The sequence below is a fragment of the Saccopteryx leptura genome, chromosome 1, assembly GCF_036850995.1.
Source record: "Saccopteryx leptura isolate mSacLep1 chromosome 1, mSacLep1_pri_phased_curated, whole genome shotgun sequence".
Classification (NCBI taxonomy): Eukaryota; Metazoa; Chordata; class Mammalia; order Chiroptera; family Emballonuridae; genus Saccopteryx; species Saccopteryx leptura.
Window position 1 is genome coordinate 279,673,483 of NC_089503.1, and position 24,341 is coordinate 279,697,823.

The following is a 24,341-nucleotide window of genomic DNA, read 5'->3' on the forward strand; positions in this document are numbered from 1 at the left end:
TGAGTGTCAAGCACTGCGTTAGGTATTGAAAATACCAAAAAAAAAAAAAAAAAGAGTAAGAGTCATCAGGGACTCACTGAAGGCTGTTTGTGTTCTGGGTATAGTTATGGACTCTGGATCCAGAACTTATTAGTCATGTAGCATAACCTAAGTGTTTTCAGAAGCTCGATCTGCTGAAGGTATACAAAATGCATATGATTGCCTCGGGTATTTCTGTCTGATTAAAACTATAGCTATATTCATTTTCTCAGCATCCTCTTTGGAATCATTGTCCCTTCCAATTTAGCAGACTGCCTCCACAATTGGCTCCCCTGTTCATTCCACATAGACCAAGCTGCCAATAGGAATAAACCACCCTTATTCCTAAGAACACTTTAAAATAAAAATTTACATGAAGAACAGTCCCTAAAGTTAATTATCCCTCTCACAATCATTATTGTGAACATAACAATTGATCTCAGACTATTTTGAAAGAACATGAGTCATCTGCAGATCCTTAAAGACACATTTTATTTATTTGTTTTTAATTATTTGAGAAATGAGTACTTCCGAGATTTTAAGAACCCAGTTTGTGGCTTATGGCAGAAGACTAGATCTGAAGAGAACTGCTTCCTCTGGTGACAAAGAAGACAGGCAAGCTGTTGGAACAAATGAATCACAAAAAGACTTTTCAAGTTCCATTTTTGGTTATTATATAGGAAAGGAGAGTGTTGTGATGTTTTTCTCATTTCCAAGGCTAATGTACTCAAAGACAGAGAAAAAAAAACATTTCTAGGTTTCTTCCTTTTACACATAAGAGTGTTTCGTTAAATCAAGAATACTGTAGTCTAACCAGATGGTGGTGCAGTGGAAAGAGCTTTGGACTGGGATGCAGACAACCCAGGTTCGAGACCTTAAGGTTGGCAGCTTGGGCGTGGGCTCATCTGGTTGGAGCAAGGCTTTCCAGCTTGAGCTCAAGATCACTGGCTCGAGCAAGGGGCCACTCAGTCTGCTGTAGTCCCTTGGTCAAGGCACATATGAGAAAGCAATCAGTGAACAACTAAGGTGCCGCAACAAAGAATTAATGCTTTTCATCTCTCTCCCTTCCTGTCTGTCCCTATCTGTCTCTCTCTGACTCTCTCTGTCTCTGTCACAATATATATATTGTAATGGCTTTGAAATATAAAACTCTTTTACTCCCTTTAAAATTCTCTACCACACTAAATTGCATATGGAAAGGTACACGACACTACATGGGATAAGTCACAACATATGATAGGACAGACAGAGAATGAAGAAATATGCATCCCCTATATATGCAATAAAAATACATATTTGTTTATTCATGGAAAAATATTAAAAATGAGGCTTTTAGATTACTCAATAGTATATGGCATCTCTTCAGGTAGGATTTAGTTGACTTAACTCTATTTGGCAACTTAATTCATAACATGTTAAAAGCAGGAGTCTCAAACTCGCGGCCCGCGGGCCGCATCTGTGTTAAAGGCACATTAGCTCAATAATCATAATTATATATTAATGTGTTAAGAAGTAGCCAAAAAAATAAAATAAAAGCTTCGAGATGTTTATAAGCTTCTTTGCTACAATTCAATGAAATAAAGCTTACATATGAAATGAATTCCCTTAGTGGTAATTATATTGTTCCTCCTCCTTTTGAACCTAAGAGTCATGTAAAGAAACTGCTAGTAACAAAATTTAATGACCCTAATAAAAAATCATTATTTTTCAGTTTAATGTAAGCAGTATTTCCCTTATGAATACTTATAGCTAAAAAGGATATTAACTTATTATTTATAATAATAATTTAGCTCATCAATCCCAACCTCATTTTGAAGTTTTTTAAAAAAGCTGTAACTAATGTCCTTACTCACTTTTATCTAAATATTTCAAATCAGGAGGAAAAAATTAAAATAATGGAAGTGAGAACAATTCTGATAAATAAATTTTATACTAGAAATAATCCAAGAGATAATTACCTGATTTCAACTTTAACAGTAGAAACTAACTTTTATTTAATATCAAATACTTTGGTATCAGTGTGTAAACAAAAGAAGAAATAGATGTACAAATTAATTGAGAGTGGTACTATTTCTATCTGCACTGCAAGATGAAGAAGAAGCTTATAAGAAAACTTTTCAAGTGTTATATCCACAACTGGAAGTAAATATATATATATGTTATCATTGGGTAATTTTAAAAACATAATATATATTTTAAAGATATTTTTAAACAAACAGCAGAGATACCTTAATTTTATTTTGATTATTAACATGCTGATTTAAACAAACTAACTAAAAGTCAAAGACCAACATATGTGGATGTGAATTGCAGCCCTTTCATATATTCTGAACAAGTCATTTAACCTCTACAGACCAACGACTTAAAAAAAAGATAACAAAACTTTATAGGGCTATTGTAAGAATCAAATCAAATAGAATACTTTAAGTTTTTAACATGATATGAATATTTAAAGCTGTTATGAATCCAAGATAACAACTGCTCCTTTCTAGCCAAATCTCAACCATTCCCATTTTTGGCAGTTTTTCTACCCACAAGTACTTTATTCAGCCTGGTAGCTTTAAGTTCCAAACATAACTAGCTATAAACAAATACTGAATTCTACTTAATAGTATGCATGCTGATAGAGTTCAGGGAAGTGTATCCATGTCTGGAAATTCCTAGGAAGTGCACTAAAATATTTAGATTTGTTCCTATATTGAAAAAGGGTTTGAGAAAAGATGGGTATGTGATTAAACATATACTGTAAAACATTAATGGTAGAGTCTGTTATGTAGACGGATATTTAATGTACAGTTCTTTCAACTTTTCAGTATGTTTGGTATTTTCCATATACGAAGTTGGGGGAGGGGATGGAATAACTACCCATCTGAATAAATATCCAGCAACTAACTGAAACCTCTGAATCTTGAGATATTTCAAGGTTCAATTCCAGATAAAAAGTAATGGTGAGGAGAAACTGAACTGCCTTCCTCTTCAAGTCAAAAATAATGCTTGGCAGAAGCTATGAAGATATTTAGAATTTTAACCAAAACACAGGAAACCTGAGTGTCTGATGCATGAATCACCCAAAGAAATCACCAATTTTTTTCCTTTCTCTCAAGATGTAAAATACCATGTCATTCAGTCATGAGATCTCCTCTGTCTTAAACAGATCTTGCTATCCAAATACTTGATGGCACTGGAGAGAATGTGTTATAGAAAAGTGAGTCTTGCATCTTATGTATTAAATTTTGCATTAGGTTTCAGGAACCAAGCTGTGTATCTGTAATTCTCAACATCATATCTCCATTGTCCTCTGCCCCAATCCCTCCCATCAAGCCCTGGCCAGCACATGGACACCCTGACTTGTTTCATATTTACAAGAGAAGATTTTAACAGAAACTGAGTTATTCTTTAAACCTCTTATTTATCTAGCCAGTTCTTAAACTATTCCTTTTGACGTGTGCCTTAAAAATTTTTATCTCAACTAGAACTGCTATTCTTTGACTCAGTAAAAATAAAGTATTTGTTTAACAATGGAGCATGGGTGCATTATTCCGAAAATTGGAAGGCTGAAATCCCTTCTTACATGCAAACTACATGAAAATTATCATGATTATTAAGGTTATAAATTTGCTAGCATACATGCCCTGGCCGGTTGGCTCAGTGGTAGAGCGTTGGCCTGGCGTGCAGGAGTTCCAGGTTCAATTTCCGGTCAGGGACACAGGAGAAGCGCCCATCTGCTTCTCCACCCTCCCCCTCTCCTTCCTCTCTGTCTCTCTCTTCCCCTCCCTCAGCCGAGGCTCCATTGAAGCAAAGTTGGCTCAGGCGCTGAGGATGGCTCTATGGCCTCTGCCTCAGGTGCTAGAGTAGCTCTGGTCGCAACAGAGCGATGCCCCGAATGGGCAGAGCATCGCCCCCTGGTGGGCGTGCCGGGTGGATCCCGGTCAGGCTCATGCAGGAGGAGTCTGTCTGACTGCCTCCCTGTTTCTGGCTTCAGAAAAATACAAAAAAAAAAAAAAAAAAAAAAAGCTAGCATACAGTACTTTTTTGTTATGGTATTTCTAAAAATGAGGAAAAGAGGTATTTATAGTGGAAATATTAAACCCATACTTTTTGTTGTTGTTGTACCTCCAGATTTCAAAGCAATCCCTGATCAAATGTATAGAACCTATTTGCTCCAAAAGATTATCCAAAGGACTTGGAAATTCTTGAAAATGTCAGGAATATGTTTTTTCTTTTTTTGTACCCTACTGGTGAGGAAGTGCTTAACAAGTATTTTCAGAAGAGAGAAATATCCTCAAAATGTAGCTCAGCAGTGATTATATGGGTGGAAAGGATTGGCCCCTCACCCACACCCCCCCTCATGCTAAATTCCTGGACAATATTAGTAGGAGACAAGGCAATTTCTCTCGTTTCCCTGTTTTTTTATTTTTATTTTTTTTAATTTAACTCAAAACCAACAGTGACCCTGTTACACCAGAGAAACGAATACTCGGCTGCCACTTCATTGCTGATAGCAGAAAGGAATACAGGGCATTCAGCAATTATATTCTTAATCATTGTAAATGTATATTTTAATAAGTACTGACATTTTCAGCCCACAAATTCAAAACAATTTGATGGAATTTGCCATGGGTTATAATTTTGTTGACATATCTTTTGCTCTTTGGGGAAGGACTCTTCATCTAATGCCCCAAGGCATCAGTTTGAATCCCTGTGGACCCAAGTATATGTTCAAGAGATTCAGTCTATCCATCTTGGATAATTTAGATAATCACATAACATCGATTACCCTCCAGTGCCAACTGTATTCTGTAGTAGGTTCACAATATGCATGATGCCATGAGATGGAAAAGGGCAAGCCATGATCAAGACAGACTGGTGATCTGAAACTTGCCTTTAAGTTTCCATTTTTAGGGCAGAAATATCACTGAATTACTCATTTACTTACTTTGTCAAGTGTCTTTGACTGCTTCTTGAAATTTTTATATTAATTATATTATATGCCAATCACAAAAGAGCTAACAATATGTTCATTCATCAAATCTTACAAAACGCTAATATGATGCAATCAAGTACTATGTAGCATAATATTTGTATCATATTTCTCTCTTCCTTAACTACCTGGCATTGATATTACCAAGGTATGGATTTTCCCAGTCTAAGGACATCATAAATCAATTATAAGTTTGTACTGTGCTTGTCAATAACAATGCTGTGACAGTATTTTTCTAAATATTTTTTCAATCTTCAAAATAATAAAAGCCAAAGAACAAACTTTTCTATAGACAAAAGAAAGGACAATTAAATTATATAAAATTCAAGTTCTTATACAGAGATGTTCAAGTTAACCAATACACCCAATTTTAAACTCTATGACTTCTAGCACAAACTGCAACCTTTAAACAATTCTTGTGCTTATGGTTTCTTGGCCCCGAATCACTTCAGTCTTAATTCTACATCCATTCATATCTAGCACCAGACACTGCATTCCCCACCAATGTTTCCAAGAACATCTGCTTTTTAGTTTCTTTCTTTACTAGGATTAGAGCTTGTACCTTTGGCCCATTTAAATCTTAATTTATTTTCAGAAACAGAAAACCAAAGGCTCTTCCTTTGTTCATTACATACCAAGCATGCTTAAATGCATTATTTAATTAGGCAAAGAGGATGTGAAAGGTCTTTGCATCATGTTTCTCCTCTTTACTTAGATATTGCCATAGAACAGAACTCACATGGAAAAACAAGGGTGAGCTCACCAAAGGCACTCGACCTAAGAATTTGAACATTTTACTGATTTTGTTGTGGAAGAAAGGAGAGGAATCCAGGAATTTGAAAAGATACAGTATATATAAATATAGAATCTACAGTATATCCCTTTTCTTTCCTGCATTAAGCGTAAGAGGTAGATGAAAGGAAGAGGAAACTTTGCCTCATGATTAAACAACATAAACAGTAATCTAAAGAGGTTTCTTAACAAATCATTAGGCTATTAGGATAATCTGACCTGTGAAAATTCACCAATCACAGCACCCCCACATCTACACCAATAGAAAATAAAAAGAAACACAAATTTATTTGCTGTGGTAGGCTGAATAATAGCCCCAAAGAGATCCATATCCTAATTCCAGAAGTTGGGGAATGTCATCCTCTAGGGCAAAAGGGGCTTTGTGGAAATGATTAAAGATTTTGCGATGGTGAAATGATCCTGTATTATATGGGTGGTCCTAAATGTCATCACAAAAGTCCTTATAAGAGGGAGGCAGGAGAAAAATCTAAGAACAACAGTGGCAGAGGCAATGTGAGGAGTAAAGATACTAAAAAAACCACTGATGGCTTTGAAGATGGAAAAAAGGCCAAGGACCAAGGAATGCAACTCTAGAAGGTGGAAAGGAAAAGAATTTTTTCCCTAAAATCTACAGAGGGAGAAACCCCTGCTGAAACCTTGATTTTGCACCAGTGAAATTGATTTCATACTCCTGACCTCCAGAATTTAAGTGAATAAATGTGTGTGGTTTTAAGCTACCAAGTTTATAGTAATTTGTTATAGAAGTCATAAGAAACTAAACAATTACAATTTAAAATAATTTTTGTCAATAAAACAACCACCTTAAAGAGAATGAAAATTCAAGAAAATACTAAGAAAAAAAACACAATGTATATAACCAACAAAATATTCATATCCAAATATATAAGGAATTCCTTTGGAAAAATAAAAGGACAAACTACTAATAATAAAGTGGGCAAAAACACAAAAAGGCATTTCATGAATGGCTCCTAAATATATAAAAAGAGTTTCAACTTCACAATCAATCATGAACATGAAAACTAAAACCACAGTAAACTCCATTTTATACCCATAACACTTGCTGATGTGTAAAACAATTGAGAATTCATACAGTCTCTTGGGGAGCATGTATATTGTTACACCCATGTTGGAGTATGGTTTGGTTCTATACTGGAGAGTTGAACAAGTACATACTATATGATACAGCAATTCACTCTCAGGTTTACACTTGAAGATATACTTGTACATGGGCTCTCAAAGGCCATATACAATTTTATGAATACTGTTACTAATATTCAAAAATATTAGGAAAATCTAAAACTCCACCAAACAACAATGGATAAACATGTTGTGGTACACTAGCATCACACACTGAATTAGTATGTAGTAGGAAATGAATGAACTACCGTTAAGTCCTCACTTAGAGTCTAGATAAGTTCTTGGAAACTGCAACTTGAGGCAAAACGACATATAGCAGAACCAATTTTACCATAGAGTAAGTGATACTAACAAGAGTTAAGTCCCTACAGTGTATTTCTTATCACAAAACATTACCAAACTACTAAATATAGACCCAAAGCATTTCCAATATTAAACATTGAAATAAATGTGAGTTATACATATAGTTAAGGAAGATTAACAAAGCACATACGATGATTATTTTCTAACCTGCTTACAGGATCAAGGGTGGCCAGAGCCTCTCCCAGCACCATGAGGTGTCAGGCGGGAACCAACCCTGGACAAGATGCCCTTTCATCACCGAACGCACACACATGCACCTATATTCATTCAGACTGGGACAACGGAGACTCGCCTATTTGCCAAATATGCACTTACTTCTTTGGGGTACGGGAAGAAACAAGAGTATCAAAGAAAACCTATGGGTAGAATGTACAAACTTCATACAGACTATAGTCCTAGTCAGCAATATTCTTTTTTTCCTCATCAATGTTACCATGAAATGATGTTTATCATAATGACATATTCAAAGACCTACTGTAAAGTAATAGACATCAGCATTGTTAAATCTCAAAAAGTTGGGTGGAAAAAGCAAGTGATAGAAAAAAAATAGAACAGTATAGCTAGACCAGGTGGTGGCACAGTGGATAGTGTTGACCTCGGATGCTGAGGAACCAGGTTCAAAACTCCAAGGTCACCGGCTTGAGCGCGGGCTCACCAGCTTGAGCGCGGGCTCACCAGCTTGAGCGCAGGGTCACTGACTTAAGTGGATCATAGACATGACTCCATGGGCGCTAGCTTGAGTCCAAAAGTCGCTGGCTTGAACAAGGAATTGTGAGCATGGCTGGAGCCCCCTGGGCAAGGCACATATGAGAAAGCAATCAATGAACAACGAAGGTGTCCTAACTATGAGTTGATGCTTCTCATCTCTCTCCCTTCCTATCTGTCTCTCTCTCTCTCTTTCAAAAAGAAAAATAAATAGTATAAATCTAGTATTATAACATTCAAAAATAGACAAAACTAAACTATATCATTTTAAAGGATTCATTTTATTTTAAAAAAGCAAGATAATTACTTTTATAAAACTCAAGATGTGAATGAACTGTGTAAGAAAGAAAGGAGGCTCGAATCAGGGTAGTGTCTCCAGGGAGCTACAGAAAACCACTGGTAATTAATTCTATTTCTTACACTGAAGAGCGCAGTTAGCAGTTTTTCTATTCTTCAAACCATATATATATATAGATATATAGATATATATATATCATATATATCATATACATGCTTTTATGTGCAAATATTTATAATTAAAAGTTTTTATCAATAAAAGTCAACGATATAAGTCACCACAACTGGTATAACAGCAAACTAGACACCATTTCTAAGATCTACCTCCCTATCTGGATTATCCATTATTAATTTTTGAAAAAACTAAAGGTCTTACAACTTAACTACATGTTAAGATCACACACAACAAGCTTGCACTGAGTATCACGTAAAACATATTAATTATAACACATTTAAACTGTTTACCATATTGGGAAATAATCATTTAATTTATTTAGAAAGAGAGACTCTAGAAACTTTTAATGTCTTTAGATATTTAGCTGCTATGTTCCCAAAACTTCTGTACTTGAGCCCAAGCCAAATTTTAAAATTCCTCCAAACAAGATTAAGCTACACATTCCAAGATCTAAAAAATTTCAGAGGAAACCCTGATAAGATTTAAACTTTAAACCACTCTTTATTTTTTCTCAGGATAGAGAGTCACTAGCTACTTACTGTTTTTCTGAGACATTTAGTTCTTAAGATGAGTTGCAGCTGTGATAATGTGGTCATTTTTGATTAATAAAACCCCTGAGGGATGACTAGATTCAGAGAGAGATTTAACAACTGAAGAGAGCAGGATTTTATATCTAACTGGATAGCTGACCTCTAGTAAAAAGGAAAAAAATAAAAGTGGTTCCTTGCTTCAAGATTTCAGAATTCCCACTGATTGGGTTTTGCATTGGGATTGAAGGGAGGAGCTGAAGTTGCTAGAACTTACAACAACCCCCTCCCCCACCGCATAAAATTGACCTCCAAAAGACCAACTATCAGGGAGCAGATACTTTCCACTAAAGACCCTAAAGAAAATAAAAAAGAAAAGAAAAATAAATGGCATTAGCTAGAGTTTGTTAAAGACACTGAATTGTTTCATGCAACTACTAAGGGATTCCTTTTTGGTTGTCTTTTTTTTCATTCATTTCGCCAGTAAGTACGTTAAAAATTCAGCATCCTGAACCCCAATTGTGATCAGAATCTCTGGAGATGATACATAAGAACCACCTAGAATATGCTGACATATATAAATTGTTAAGATTCTACAAGGTATCTTAATGGGGTAGAGATGTATCTGTTTCTTTCCGTGTTAATTACGGGGTCAACATTCACCAGTATGAACATAAGGGCTTTTTATGGTCCACACGTTTTCTGACTACTCATGTTAGTGCCACACTAGTACAAAAATACTCTAAATATTACTTTCTCCCTTATATCCTGAGTATTAAATACAGTAGCCAGCAGGCATATAAAAATATTAAAAAATACATATTTTGAATTAGAAGACCAGAAAAATAGCCTTAAGAGAAACATGTATCATGTATCAAATATTATTTTGGTATAAAGTCTAAAATTCTTTATTTCTTTGAAATGTGCAACTTTAAATAATACCAATTCACCCAGAATCCAAAAAACCTAGAAAATGTACATGCTTTTTACTTTTTCAGTCCTTATTCTAGGATTTTGAGGACTGAAGAACTTGAGGCAATAGAATAAAGATGGGTGTGTCTTTCATGAACTGGTAATGTTGCTCTCTGACAGGAAAACGGGAACCCAGAGTAAAGAGAGAGCATGATCAAACTCTACCTCCAGAAATGGGATTTGTGGAGAAGCACAGAGGAGAGGAGTTTAATTTAGGCCAGTGGTTCCCTCCTTTGGCTACATGTTAGACTCATCTGGGATGCTCTTTTAAAAACACCGTTTTTAACTTGTCAGGAGGGAAACCTGCATTAAAAGCTCCAAAGGAGATTTTAATGTCCAAGCATGGTTGAAAAACACTTGTAGCAAATTAAAAATTAAGATTGCTCTCTACCCTACATGTATACCTCACAATCCTATGGAGATATTAAAGAGTTCAAATGCTAGATTGCTCTCCAGATCTGCTGACTTAATTTCTGGGATAATCTGTATCTAGTATTAGCTCAGGTTACCATAGCAAAATAACATAGACTGGGTGGCCGAAACAACAGAAATTCATTGTGTCACAGTTTTGGAGATTAAAAATTCAAGGTCAAGGTGCCAGCACAGTCAGTTTTGGGTGAAAGCTCTGTCCTTGAGTTGCAATAGCCAGCTTCTCACTGTATCCGCTCGGTAAGCAAGAGGATAATCCGAGCTTCATGATCAGAGGGTTCTAGGTTCATCCCTTAGTAAGTGTCATAATTGAAACCAGAAAAGGCCCCTGGGGCACCATTCCCTAAATGTCAGCCAAATCAGACATCATCAGTTTATATCCCCCTGTACCACTGAGCTGAGATACAGCCTCAGAGCCCTTCTTATCACCATGTTCCAAATCGACTAGAAACAACACTCAAGATGAAAAGTGTTTTCCATCACTACTCTAAATACTCTTTATTTTATGTGATGAAGTCCATCAACAAATTTCTTTCTTTCATTAGACAAAGCCTAAGTATATTTTTAAGACTACCCTAAAAGTTACAAAACCTATTGATGTTACTGAATAATCCCTGTTAAGCAAGTCAGAAAATTAGAGTTTTGTTAACACATGTATTAGATATAGAAAAAACCATGAAAGAGGTTAATTTTTTTCCAGTTTTCCTAAAATAGAACTGATCTATATAATAACACTGTATAAGTTTAAGGTATACAACATGTTGATTTGATATACTTATATACTGTAAAATGATTACCACAGTAGTATTAACATCTCCATTACCTCACATAATTATCTCTTTTGTAGTAAGAACATTAAAGATCTACTCTCTTGGCAACTTTCAAGTCTTTAATACAGTACTATTAACTATAATCACCATGCTGTGCACTAGATTTCCAGAAGTTATTCATCTTATAACTAGAAATTTTACCCTTTTATCAGCATCTTCTCATTCCTCCCACTCCCCAGGACCTGGCAACCACCATTCCTACTCTGTTCCTATGAGTTTGAAGTTTTTTTAGATACTACATATGTGATGATATCTTACAGTATTTGTCTTTCTCTATCTTACTTATTTCACTTAAATATAATATCCTCCAGGTCCATTCAAGTTGTAGTATATGTCACAAATTTCTTTCTTTCTCAAGGTTAAATAGTAATCCATTGTGTATATACACCACATCTTCTATATACATTCATCTATAGACAAACACTTAGGTTGTTTCTATATATTGGCTATTGTGAATGATGCTGCAATGAACATGCAGATATCATTTCCAGATCCTGATACCATTTTATTTGGATACATATTCAGAAATGAGACTGTTGAATCAAGTAGTAGTTCTATTTTTAACTTTTTGAGAAACCTCTCAACTATTTTCCATGATTGCACCAATTCACATTCCCACCAACGGTATACGAGGATACACTCTTCTCTACATCCTTACCTATACTTACCTCTTTTCCTTTTGATGAGAGCCATACTAACAGGTGTGAGTTGATATTTTATTGTGGTTTTAATGTGCATTTCCCTAGTTATTAGTGATATTGAGCATATTTTCATGGGTTTTGTTTACCCTTTGTCTTCGGAAAAATTTCTACTCTGTACCCCTGCACACTTGTTAATTGTATGTTTTTTTGTTTCTTAATGTATTGATTTTAGTGAGAGAAGAAGGGGGCAGAGAGAGAGAAAGACAGAAACATTGATCTGTTCCTGTATGTGCCTTGACCGGGGATTGAACTGGCAACCTTTATACTCCATACAATGCTCTAACCAACCGAACTATCTGGCCAGCGCTGCTTTTCTTTACTGTTGAGTTGTATGAGTATTTTATATATTTTGGATATAACCTCTATTTAGATACACAATTTGAAAATATTTTCTACCATTCTGTAATTTGTCTTTTCATTTTGTTGGCTTGTTTTGCTTTGCTGAAGCTTTTCAGTTTGATGTACTCCTATTCTTTTTGTTTTTATTTCATATGCTTTTGTTGTCATATCCAAAACACTGTTGCCAAGAGAAAGAGATTAAAGTTAAGATATGATTTCCAAGAAGAGGTAGGGATGGAATCAAAGTAAGAAATTAAGAAGACACAATTTTCCAAAGTCGTTTTTGGCAGAGAATATCATTTAGAGTTCCCTGAAAACCCATAAAAAAATAAAAAATAAAAAAAGAGAACAGCTGTCTCATGGGAATATCTATTTTGTCTGCTTTCATTCTCCACATTGACATTTAACTTCAGAATTTAGGCTTTATTTACAATTAGAGTACTGCTGTGTTGAATCATTTACTGTTTTTATTTCCTAAATAACTTAGTATTTCCCTACTTCTCCCCGTAATATTGACTTTCAGATGTCATCAATAACTTCTGTTGTTTAAAACAATGGTGCTTCTCTAGACATTATTCAATATATATCTTTTAAAAACATAAAAGCACATGTACTTATTAGAAAAGATTTTTTGTGTGTTTTAAACTGAACCAGTTCCTAAATAATTATCATTAAAATAGCATTTGAATTAATTTATCGAATTCAGAAAGAGTCAGTCACTTTCTATACTGAATCAGCACCCTGCAGATGTTTACTCTAGGAAAGTGACTGAAGACAATGGGAAAGTTTGATTGTAGGGAGGTGACAGGCTAGAAATGGGGGACCATGGCAGCCAGCTGGGGGAGAAGATGAAAATGGGCTAACGCTGACCATATAGAGAGGGGTTGACAGACATAAAACTGACAGGACATTACAATATAGTAAAAATGAGTATTGAAGTTCAAAGTCTAGGTAAAAATAGGCCTTTGATGTCACACTCTGGTAACTAAAAGGATCCTGATTGTTGAAAAATCTGAAAATTTCAGTCATTTCCAGGCTTAAAGAATGGCTTAGCAATCTTTCAGGGTTTAACATAACATATATCTCAAAATCTACCTCCAAAATAAAAATAAGAATGGAAGTGGTGTGACATGATCTCCTCCTGCTCATACTTCGTACTAATGAGTTTTTCAAGCCTATCATCTCTGGGTTCTGAAACATAGAGAAATGCCTGTGAGCTTCAAGGCTTTGGACTTGGCTCCAGGTTCCATGTAGACTTGTGAGGGCTCAAAGAATCCCACCCCGTTAGCAATAAATACCCTTTCTGACAAAGGGGCAGCCTCACAGTGTGCAAAGTAAGCTGTTCAGTTACCTCTCCTCCAGGGCCATTTAACAAAATAACTCCCTCCAGTCAAGATGTCTGAAACACTGAGAGGGTGCTTTGTGCTTCTTCCACCCTTGGTACAGAGAAGTCTGACAAAATCCAGTTACAGGGCTTGCCAGTCCACGACAAACAGGCAGTGAACAAACACTCCTTAAGCACTTGTTTCTAATTCCTCTCAACAGTAGTTTGGTTAAAAGTCATAACAACACCAACAGCTGTGAAATAAGTCTGGCATGTGTGAAGTTGCACTAGGGCTGAAGAGGAAGTGCAGGAGACATTATCAGTGCAACTTGAAACATTAGGCAGACCTTGCCATCAGTGTAACTAGAGCTGCCTCTTCCTTCTTTATAGAACTGTGATTCTCACAAGCTTACTAGGTTTCTGATGCCAGGCCAGGCAGTTTATCATTATTAGTTCATTTAATCTTTATAATCAATCCTATAAATCCACATTATTGGGGCAATTTCACAGATACCAAAATAAAATCCAGAAAAATTAAATAACTTGCCATAGACCAAAGGCTAGGGGAGAACTCAATCATCTGCCTTTTAAATTTCCAGACAGAAGGCCCAAAGGCAAAATATATAACATGCAAAATGTTATTAAAAAGAAAGCAAGATTCTGAGATAGCTCACAGTGTAAAAGGGAATACTCAGAAATTAACTTCAAATGAAAAAAATAAATACCAGAACTAATTTAGGAATAGAGTTCAATCCTAGTAAAAACAATGATGCTATTTTAAAACCTAGACAAGGCAACTTACTTGAGCTTAAAGGACAAAATCACAAGGTTGGCTGCAAAAGGCAGACTTGCTCTTAATTTAAATGAGTGTTTAAAGAAATGTTCTTATCCACTGAACAACATTCCACTGTTTAGCTCAAACATTCAGATTTAAGTGCATATTCTAATAACATATAAGAAATATGGTCCAAAACCTAGTAAAAGATGCCAGAAGATGCATTTGCAATGCTTTTAAGAAAGTATCATGTATTTTTCAAAGTAAATCAAATAAGAGAGCTTTTTAAAAATTATCTTTTATATAATCAAGAATAGTAATTCATTTTTACAAAACCTTTAATGCTGAAACATCTAGGTCTATTGGGTGATAGAAAGTATTCCAAGCAGTAACATAGAAAATTACTATACAGTCTTGAGGCCTGAGTGTCCTCCCCTGTTTAAAAAGGGGTTGGGCTGACCTATCTTTAATATTCATTGCAGAATTAAAGATTTCTAGAAACACAAACCAAAGAGAAACAGAGTTATCACTAATCTCCTTTTTTTTATCATTTTCCTGAAAGAATCTTTTCCAGAGATTTCAAATATTTATAATATATTGTGTTAAGCAAGTCTATCTGTTATTCCTCAAATCAGAATTTCTCAAAAAGAAAACAACCAATAACTTAGAATTTATGTTTAACAGCTGCCTTCTTTTACTCTCAATTAGATAAAAATTGAGTTGATTTATTAAAATAATACACTGGTCAACAAGTTCAACAATTAAGAAAAAACTTTGGAAGGCATATATTTAAAAAGGGCTGCCCACTCAACAATGTGAAAACAAAGAAGTTAACACAATGCTAATAAAATTTGTGTTTATTTCTGCAGTTTTTTGAATTCAACTCTGGAATTCAAAGGGCAATTTATTTTTTGCCCTCATAACCATATGATGGGAAACGCACTTGAGATCTCACTCTAGCATTCAAACTAAAATTTGGTGATGGAAAAAGGCAGATCCCTCTAGTAACTGAAGCAGGTGGTGACTTCTAAGGAGGAGAAAGAGGAAGAAATATTTTATCCTAAAATTCAAATTTTATCTGTCATGCACAAAGCCACATTCTGGTAATTTTTAATAGATTAAGTGAGTTCCATTTTCAGACTGAATTTGGTTTTGGGTAGTAACTACCCCAAAACAGAGTTAAAAATAAAAAAATAGACAAAATGGCCTCTTACTATGAGACATTTAAAAATAATGTATTAGTCATAATTTAGTCTTAAAATAATTTCTTTAAAGCTACACTGAAAGTAAAAAGCATTCACTACTCATGGCCATACATAATCACATATCGTCACTCACTAAACGCAACTCCGTGCACCATTAGATGGGTCACACCAACTGGCTTCTTTACATCTCTCTACCACCTCCTCATCTTACTGAAATAAAAACAAATTATTGCTTCCCTTGCACAGAAATTCTTAATTTTTAGAGCTTCTTAGGGTGGACATGCTTTATAAAATTTAAATTTAAAACCCAACATATTTGTTTGCATAACAAAAATAGTTCCATCTACAGATTGTAACTGTCTGTGTAAAGTGTTTGTGCTTCACGGAAGCCTACTGTTTCTTTGCTTGACTTCCACAAGTTTGGCTGTCGAGAATTGCAATGGGAACAATCTCCACGTTGCATAACATAGTTCAGTGTACTGGACAAAGGGTGGGGCCTCTGGACTCCCAGTGACAATTTGAATGGATCCCTAGGTAACATGCTTTTCAAGAGGCAGAAGAGAAAAATAAATGGGCCAGAGGGTCAGGTTTTAACCTGCTGACTTAGTTCATTGGCTCTTCACACTCAGTAATGGCCTCTACACAGTTTACACTTACATGATATTTCTTAATGATCCAAAATCTCAAAAAGGAAGATCTAAAATGAGAAATATTTTGGCACACATTTGTATCATTTGTAATACTTTCTTCTGGAACATTTGTTTCGATATAGCCTCTCAATTCTAAGAAGTAGGAATCATTGGTGCTATTTGCTTTCTCCATTTTATTCATCTCTAGGACTTTCAAATTTCATATTTTCTATTTTATACAGGACATGTTACCATTTTTAAAAGTATAAATAAAACTATTTCTGATATTTAAAATTCTAGAATATCTAAGTACTTAGCTAAAGGGAATCACATCTGAGTTGTGGGTGTGGGCATGTGTTAGGCTACAATTTTCTCTGAACTAATATAAAGGACATTCTGTTCTTGAAATACATACCCTGTAGAAATGGAAAAACATCATACTAATAAAGAGAAGAAACTATAGAGCAACCTTTAATTTCACAGACTTGTATCTTCAGAAAGGAAGGTCTGATGAACAAAGAAAAACACACAGAATTTTTATAAGCTATATGTACCTTCAAATTTCTAAAATAAATAGGGTATAATGAACCTAAAAAACAGAAATAAAGTTATATACAAAGAGTTTATATGTTATTGCTAAGCTTCTAATTTCATTTTAGGATTCTTTTATAGTCTGATGCTATTACTGCTTCTTAATTCATAATACTGAAATTTGCTTAGTGGTATAAATAAAGTATGATACTTCATAAGTTCATAACATGGTGACAGTGTTTCTCCTAAAATACTTCATTTTCTCTCTATATAAGGTTTGATGATAATTAGTAGGCATGTCTGGAAAGCTTTGGATAAACCATTTCAAAGAAAGAAACTCATTCATACATGAGAAACAAATGTTTGTGTCCACATGTCTCATTTTAGTTGACATCAGATCAGTCATTTATATTCTAGCAGTCAGTTGCCAAGAAGAAAGAAATTTCTATCACACACTGTCCTGCTATACCTTAGGGCAGTGGTCCCCAACCTTTTTTGGGCCATGGACCGGTTTAATGTCAGAAAATATTTTCACGGACCGGCCTTTAGGGTGGGACGAATAAATGTATCATGTGACAGAGACAAGTGTCAAGAGTGAGTCTTAGACGGATGTAACAGAGGGAATCTGGTCATTTTTTAAAAATAAAACATCGTTCAGACTTAAATATAAATAAAACGGAAATAATATAAGTTATTTATTCTTTCTCTGCGGACCGGTACCAAATGGCCCATGGACCGGTACTGGTCCGCGGCCCGGGGGTTGGGGACCACTGCCTTAGGGCCCATACAAAAGCTAACAGGCTTTGCCTAAATGAAACCACAAGGTGGGGCAGCGAGAGAAGGTGCACTGCAGACTGTCGCAGGACAGGCTTGGACCTTCATATCATCCGGAGGTAAGGAGTAACACAGGGGCCAAAGCTCCCCAAGTGGGCAGCGTGGTCACTTAAGGCCTATCCTATCAGCGATGTTCCTCCAGCACCCTCCCCCGCCCACCGGCTGCCACAGCTGTCTTCACAGCTGTCTGGTCCTGTTGCCTGGTGTGGTTTGGGCTCTGGACGAATGCTGCATGTTCTCTGCCGCTTCCTGTCAGCTCAGTCGGGTTGGCTGAGGCTACTGTACCCAAGGCAGCCTTGGCACCATGGACTAGCCCAGGATGGCCCCTCGGGTGTACTTGGGTCTGGTCCTGGAAAAGCTACTGCAGGGTTGTGGCAGCACTCCCTGGAGATAATAAGAAAAATCCCTAATCCAGGCCTGACCTGTGGTGGCGCAGTGGATAAAGCGTCAACCTGGAATGCTGAGGTCGCCGGTTCAAAACCCTGGGCTTGCCTGGTCAAGGCACATATGGTAGTTGATGCTTTCTGCTCCTCCCCCTGTTCTCTCTCTCTCTCTCTCTCCCCCCTCTCTCTCTCTAATAAAAATGAATAAATAAAATCTAAAAAAAAAAGTAAATAAAAATCCCTAATCCCTCTGGTTTTCCATGACAATTGCTGATATGTGCAGCTATTGTTGAACTTTTTGCTGTTTTCTTGTTTTTGTGGAGAAGTTTTTAATCAATGAGAAGCCAGCTTTATGTGGAAAGAGAGAAAAAAGTTTTCTATAGAAGTTTCTACATTAATCAAAGAGAGATGTAAACTACTTGAAAAATTTAGCCTCATATTCAAGGAGTATGAAGGCTTACAGTCATTAAAGTCCAGTTCTGAGAAGAAGACAACCAAAGCTCAAAGTTTGGAGGCAATTTGTGAAAAGCTGAAAAATCTGAATGTGATAATGAAATATTCTTTCAAGAGAAAGACTTAAAAGAAGGGAAAGCTTTACATTCTGAACAAGTGAATTGATGATGGCTATTTGAAAAAGGACACAGTCCTTAGAAGATGCAACAAAACCACGCAAATCACAACTAGCTGAGGTCAAAACAACCTTCAAAATATTTTAAATAAATGAAAACCAACTTAAGATAGCTAGAAAAGATGCTTTGAGTGAAAACTCACAGCTTCAGGAAATCCAGAAACAACTTTTAAAAGAAGTTGAAGAATGGAAAGAACAAGTGAGTGAACTCAATACATAGAAAATAACATTTGAAGACTTCAAAGTATAAGCAAAACAAGTTATATATGATAAAGAAAATCAGATCGAATCTCTTATTGAACACTTGCTAAAGATGCAACATTGGGCTGCTGTGCTTGGAGGAGACAATGGGTGATAACTTGGAACTGGAAATAAAAAATAATTAAGAAAATAATAATCAACCAAAAGGAGCTTTAAAGAAGTTGATGCACGCTGCTAAGTTAAAGGCTTCTTTAAAAACCCTAGAAGAAAGAAACCAAATATATACTCAATTACCTGAAGTAGAGAAAACAAAAGAGCATACAGAGTATATTCAAAATCTCCAGGCTGCACAAGCCTCCTTGTAGTCAGAAATGAACATTTGAAAATGAGAATCAAGAGGTTCAGCAGAAACTGAAAGAAATGACTGAACTGCATAAAGAAAATGAAATGACACTTAAGAGCAGGGGTCTCAAACTCAACTTAGCATGTGGGCCGCAGAGCAAGATCACAGCCGTTCAGCGGGCCGCACTAGGTCTACAAAAGGCAACTGTTATGCAACACTTTTCTCACTGCAGTTGAAAACAAAAAAAAATCAGTACAAAATTGTTTGGCGGGCCGCATGCGGCCCGTGGGCCGCGAGTTTGAGACCCCTGCTTTAGAGGAAATTAATAGTAGCAGAAAATTACCAGTCAGAGCAGCAATTTACAACCGATGTGCTGCAATAATTTTTTTAAACATGTAACCTTACTTACTATTCAGTCAGGAGCACTGACCTGACTTCTTTTCCCTTGGGTTGTCAAATAAAAAAATAAAAAAATAACAATAGCCAACACAACAATATTTGGTGTAAATGCCCTGTCTGGACCCATTAATATAGAACTCACATAAAAGAGTTGCAAACTTTTGGTCACAACACATAATAAAGGTTGCACCTGATTGCTTAATTTTTGGTGCCAGTAATCCTTATAAACAAGTATAGGTACCTCATTTTTTAAAAAGTCACTTTGGAGTAAAAAGGGTAGGCAATTACTATTTATATATTTTTTGGTAAATCAATAAAAATTTATACCTTTTTTAATTTTGTCAGATTGGCAAAAAATATATTTTTGGGTGTGCTGCAGAACTTAGTAATTAGTTTGTGTGCCATGAGACAAAAAGGTTGAAAATTGCCAGGTTAGAGAAAGAAGAGAAATGTTCTAAAGCACAAGAAGAGATCAGCCAGGCAGCTGAAGATGTAGAGACCTATGTCGAAAGTGAGACAAAGAGCTTGAAGAATTGGAGAGAACCATTCATTCTTTTTTTCCAGGGAACACTAAATATTTTTAATTAATTATAATTTATTGTGTTAATATGAATTCAAGTGTCCCACTAAATATAACTCCCTCACCCTCACCCCCTGTCGCCTATTGCCCCCCCCTCCTTCCCTTTGGGACTGAGAACCATTCATTCTTATCAAGGGCAGATTATTTCCCATGAGAAAAAAGCATATGATAATTGGTTGGCAGCTCAGACTGCTGAAAGAAACCTCAATGATTTAAAGGGAAAAAATTCTTACAATAGACAAAAATCAACTGAGACGAAGTTTAAATTTGAAATTTTAGAACAAAGATTCTTAGGCAGTTGATGTTCCAAATACAAGATTTGGCAGAGAGCATTCCCTATATGGTCTTTCACCACGGGGTCGAACTTTATCTGAAGTGAGAGCTTTTCTCTCCCCTCCAACTTTGTTTTAAGGGTCCACTCAGATTCTCACCTTGTTTCCACAAGGAGGAAGAAGAGGCCCAAGAGGCCCAGGGAATCCCCTGGACCATACGATTACTAACAGAAGAGGAGAACCAAACTGACTGATCCTCACAGGAAACCTTCTGACAGTCAGTCCCTCTTACCTCTGCAAGAACAGGGTTGTGGGATGGTAATTCCTCCATCATGTCAAACTTGTCCTGATCCAGCTCCTCCTCCACAAAGGCAAGAACTCTTTAATTGATTTAAAGACTTTTTTGGCATTAATAATAATAAAATCAGCTACTTCTTTCTCCCTTTGCTTTGAGATCTGCTGACATTCAAAAAAGTCACTGGTCTTTTCCTCCAGAAAAATGTGAAAAGTAGAGATGAATTAGATACCACAAAAGATCTGTTAATACACAGGTCTTAAACTTTCCTAGACTGGAAGTTTAAACCACGTTCTTAAATTCCTTAAATATCTACAGCCTTTTTCAAGTTGTCAAGGCATACTTCCAAATACTACAACTTTTGCTGACATATTTGAAAGGATTAAAAGATAAATACTTGATATACACAGCAAGTTTTGTAAAAAAGTGAAAGACTTTTCTGCAGGTGTCTGAGCTTTTCTCCTGCTCATCCTTTACACTGATTCAGCTGGAGTTAAAACTGTTTTCTCCCGAACTTGTTCTCAACGTCATATGGTAGAGTTCCTACACACCCAAGTAAAGACAGTGTGTCTTTAGCACCAGTTTATTGCTATGCTACAATTCTTACCCCAAAGCAAGACCTGCTCAGCTCAAATGTTGACATGCGTCTCTCCCTGACATAAAAGACACTTGATGTTTCATTAAAATATGAGCACATGTGGACAAGTCCTGCCGGGAGTGAGGACGACGGAGACACAAAGACCCGACTCCGGGGACCAGGTTCAGTGACGCAGATCCACTTTATTCAGGAAGTAAACTAGCTTATATACATGGGTTGAGCCAAAAGGATGTTACAGTGTGTCCTTCACAGCCAATGGCTGAAAAGATCAGGGAGCTGTCTGGCTGGCGCTAAGTCACTTCCTTATAGTGGGCGAGCTTCCTTCCTGGGTATGCCCAGGAGGCTTCTGGGAGCTGGATTATTCTCACAGCATTGCATCAGCCACAGCTGCTAGGAATGTGTTCTGTGCTCCACCCACAAGCACATGCCAGCCCTGGCCCATCTACAGTCTGTATTCTACATCATTCTTCTTAAAGATCATGTCTGTGATCAGAAGAAAGTCCAAAGGCCTCTCAACATGGCCTCCAAGAGTCTCTGTAATGTGTCCCCTTGCGTCCTCGATGACCCTTTGTCACACTGCTCTCACCGTTGTTTCTCTGCTCTGCCCTCACCTCTGAGATATATTTCCATTTGCCATTTTCTCTTCCTGCAGTGAATTCCCCCAGATATGCCCACGGCTTGCTCCCTTGAACACAACAGAAGTTCCCGTATCAGTTCACCTGCTACATTAAATGGTGCCTACGCTCACCACCCATCTATCAACTCCACTGAGCCTGCTTGATTTTTATTCACAGCACTGATTTCGCTGACATATTATCTATTGGAATGAAATTTCAAGTGAACAGAAGATTTATCAATTGTTAACTGGTATTCTAAATGCTTAATATAGCCCGGCACCTAGTAGGCATGCAATAAATATTGACTCAGAGTTCTGATAGATCAAGAAGAGAAAAAGGTTGCATAATTTGGAGTCCAGGACACAAACTGAATGACTACAAGGACTCTGGGACTGCCACTCACCAACCTCGTGCCCTGCCATACCCAAATGTTAGATCAGCTCTGGCAATTAAACCTCTCGGGAAGAGTTGCGTTCTAGATCACTGTTCACGACCAAAGTGAGGGGGCTGGAGGAGAGCAGAGAATGTCTCTCCCTAGCCTGGTCTCAAAACACTCTACCCTACACATTATTCCTCGGTATGCCCTTAATAATAAATGACTGCCAGGAAGCAGGGCTGTTTTTATTGTACTGGAGAGGAAAGAAGAAACAGGGACATTACATTTTCTCATGATTTGAACTTATCTGATTGGACAAAGGGAGAAGGCAGATATAGTTGTAGGAGAGGCAGCCTCTTCAAATTCTCACAAAATACAAATTCAAATTCTCAAAAGAGGCATACTTCTCCTTCAAATGCTCATAAAATACAAATGTATCCTTCTAATTCTCACAAAATACAAATGCTTCATTATCCTTTGGATGGGAAAGGCTTCATTTTGGGCATGTGGGAGAGAAAGGGTGGAGAGAAAAATGCCCAGACAATGCTATTCTGAAGCTATTGGGTAAGAATGGCTCTTTTCCCCTCTGATATTCTCGAACCATCCAAATGTCATGTTTCCATGCACTGCTGTCTGGGTGCTGTCAAAGGCACTGACTGCTTTGAGGTGAGAGAAGAGGTCATGTGCTCATCTTCTCATATGCTCTCACTGCTGCTGAGTTTTTTGAAAGCTTTGTGACCTAGAAAGGAGATGTGCGGTATGAATGATGCACGGACTGCAGAGAGCACTGCACGTCATCAGTCTATTTATACCTCCAGGAAGGAAAGAAGGAGTGCAGGGCAATGACTCCATACTCCATGGAGGGGATATGCAAAGATCATCTGGAAGAAACAATAAATACAGCAAGGGAAGCACTTCTTGCCATTAGTGAGGGGTAAAATGTGAGGCCATGTTCCCATTTTCTTTGGTTTTTCTGCAATTGTTAGCTTTTAGAGAATTTTGAGTTTTTTCTGTGTGTTTTCCACTACTGTGTGAAACATTCTGAGACTGGGTTAGAGACACTGCCAACCAGATTTTCAAGACTGGCTTCATTCCACGTATGCATGCATACTCACATGTGGCCATAATCTGCAGCCATTTGGACATGCTGTAAATTTGGGGGGGAAAGTTTCTCAGGCTTAACAAAGTACTTGGAAAAGCCTTAAAGATACATGTGTGAGTTACTCAAAAAAGAGTGGAGATGAGAAGATTTATATGGATTTGCACAATATGGTAGAAAAAAAATTTTTCCCCAAGGTATGTAGTCAGCTTCTCTTAAATGGTGAACTATTTCCAGGACAAAGCAGGAGAATGTATCCAGGTACAGCTGTTAACACTTATTCCTGCATTATTGGAGAATTTAATGCCAGGCTTTAGTAATTGTCTCTAATATAAACAGTATAGTGTAGGGCCCAATGAAAACGTTGCCGTGAAACTGACCCATGTATGTGTGTAATGTCTGCCAGCTTGATTTGCTTTCGGAGTTATTTTACTAGCAGTGGTGATGGGTTTGCTGACAACTGGCAAGACTATGAGGTGTTTTCTAAGGCTCAAGATTAGGTGTTTCCTAGTGTGAAATTTATTGATCCTCAGGGGCTCAAATCTGGTCCTGAATTCCTTCACAGAATACAAACTGATTTACTCTGAACATACCCAAGGTTTGTAATAGAAACACTCCCTGTGTCTACTACTATCCACGTCTTCTCTTTATGTCTGAGGCTTCTCTTTATGTTTAAGGCATGCTTCACTCCTTTTCTACCTTTGCTAAAATTACTTTTGATTTTAATTCATGGAGCACTCACATTCACTTCTTCCACAGCCTGACCTATAAGACCTATAAGGTGGTTGAGGCTGTGTCTTGAATAGTTCAGATCAAAGAGAATTAATATATTATTTCTTTAATTTTGAACACTCACAGGGTAATTTTTGAGATTATATATGTCCATGATTTGTTGTCAAGTCAATTGTATTCATTTTTTAAAATTATTTATTATTTTTTTTGTATTTTTCTGAAGTTAGAAGCAG

General features: G+C 36.6%; 1 protein-coding gene and 1 pseudogene across 1 annotated transcript in view; one reads left to right on the forward strand and one right to left on the reverse strand.

Annotated features, from left to right (window-relative positions):
- PDE3A (phosphodiesterase 3A) overlaps positions 1-24,341 on the reverse strand; it is a 326,334-nt gene that overhangs the window by 216,185 nt on the left and 85,808 nt on the right. The gene's annotated exons all lie outside the window — the stretch shown is intronic.
- Positions 17,475-20,781, forward strand: LOC136401235 (melanoma inhibitory activity protein 2-like; annotated as a pseudogene).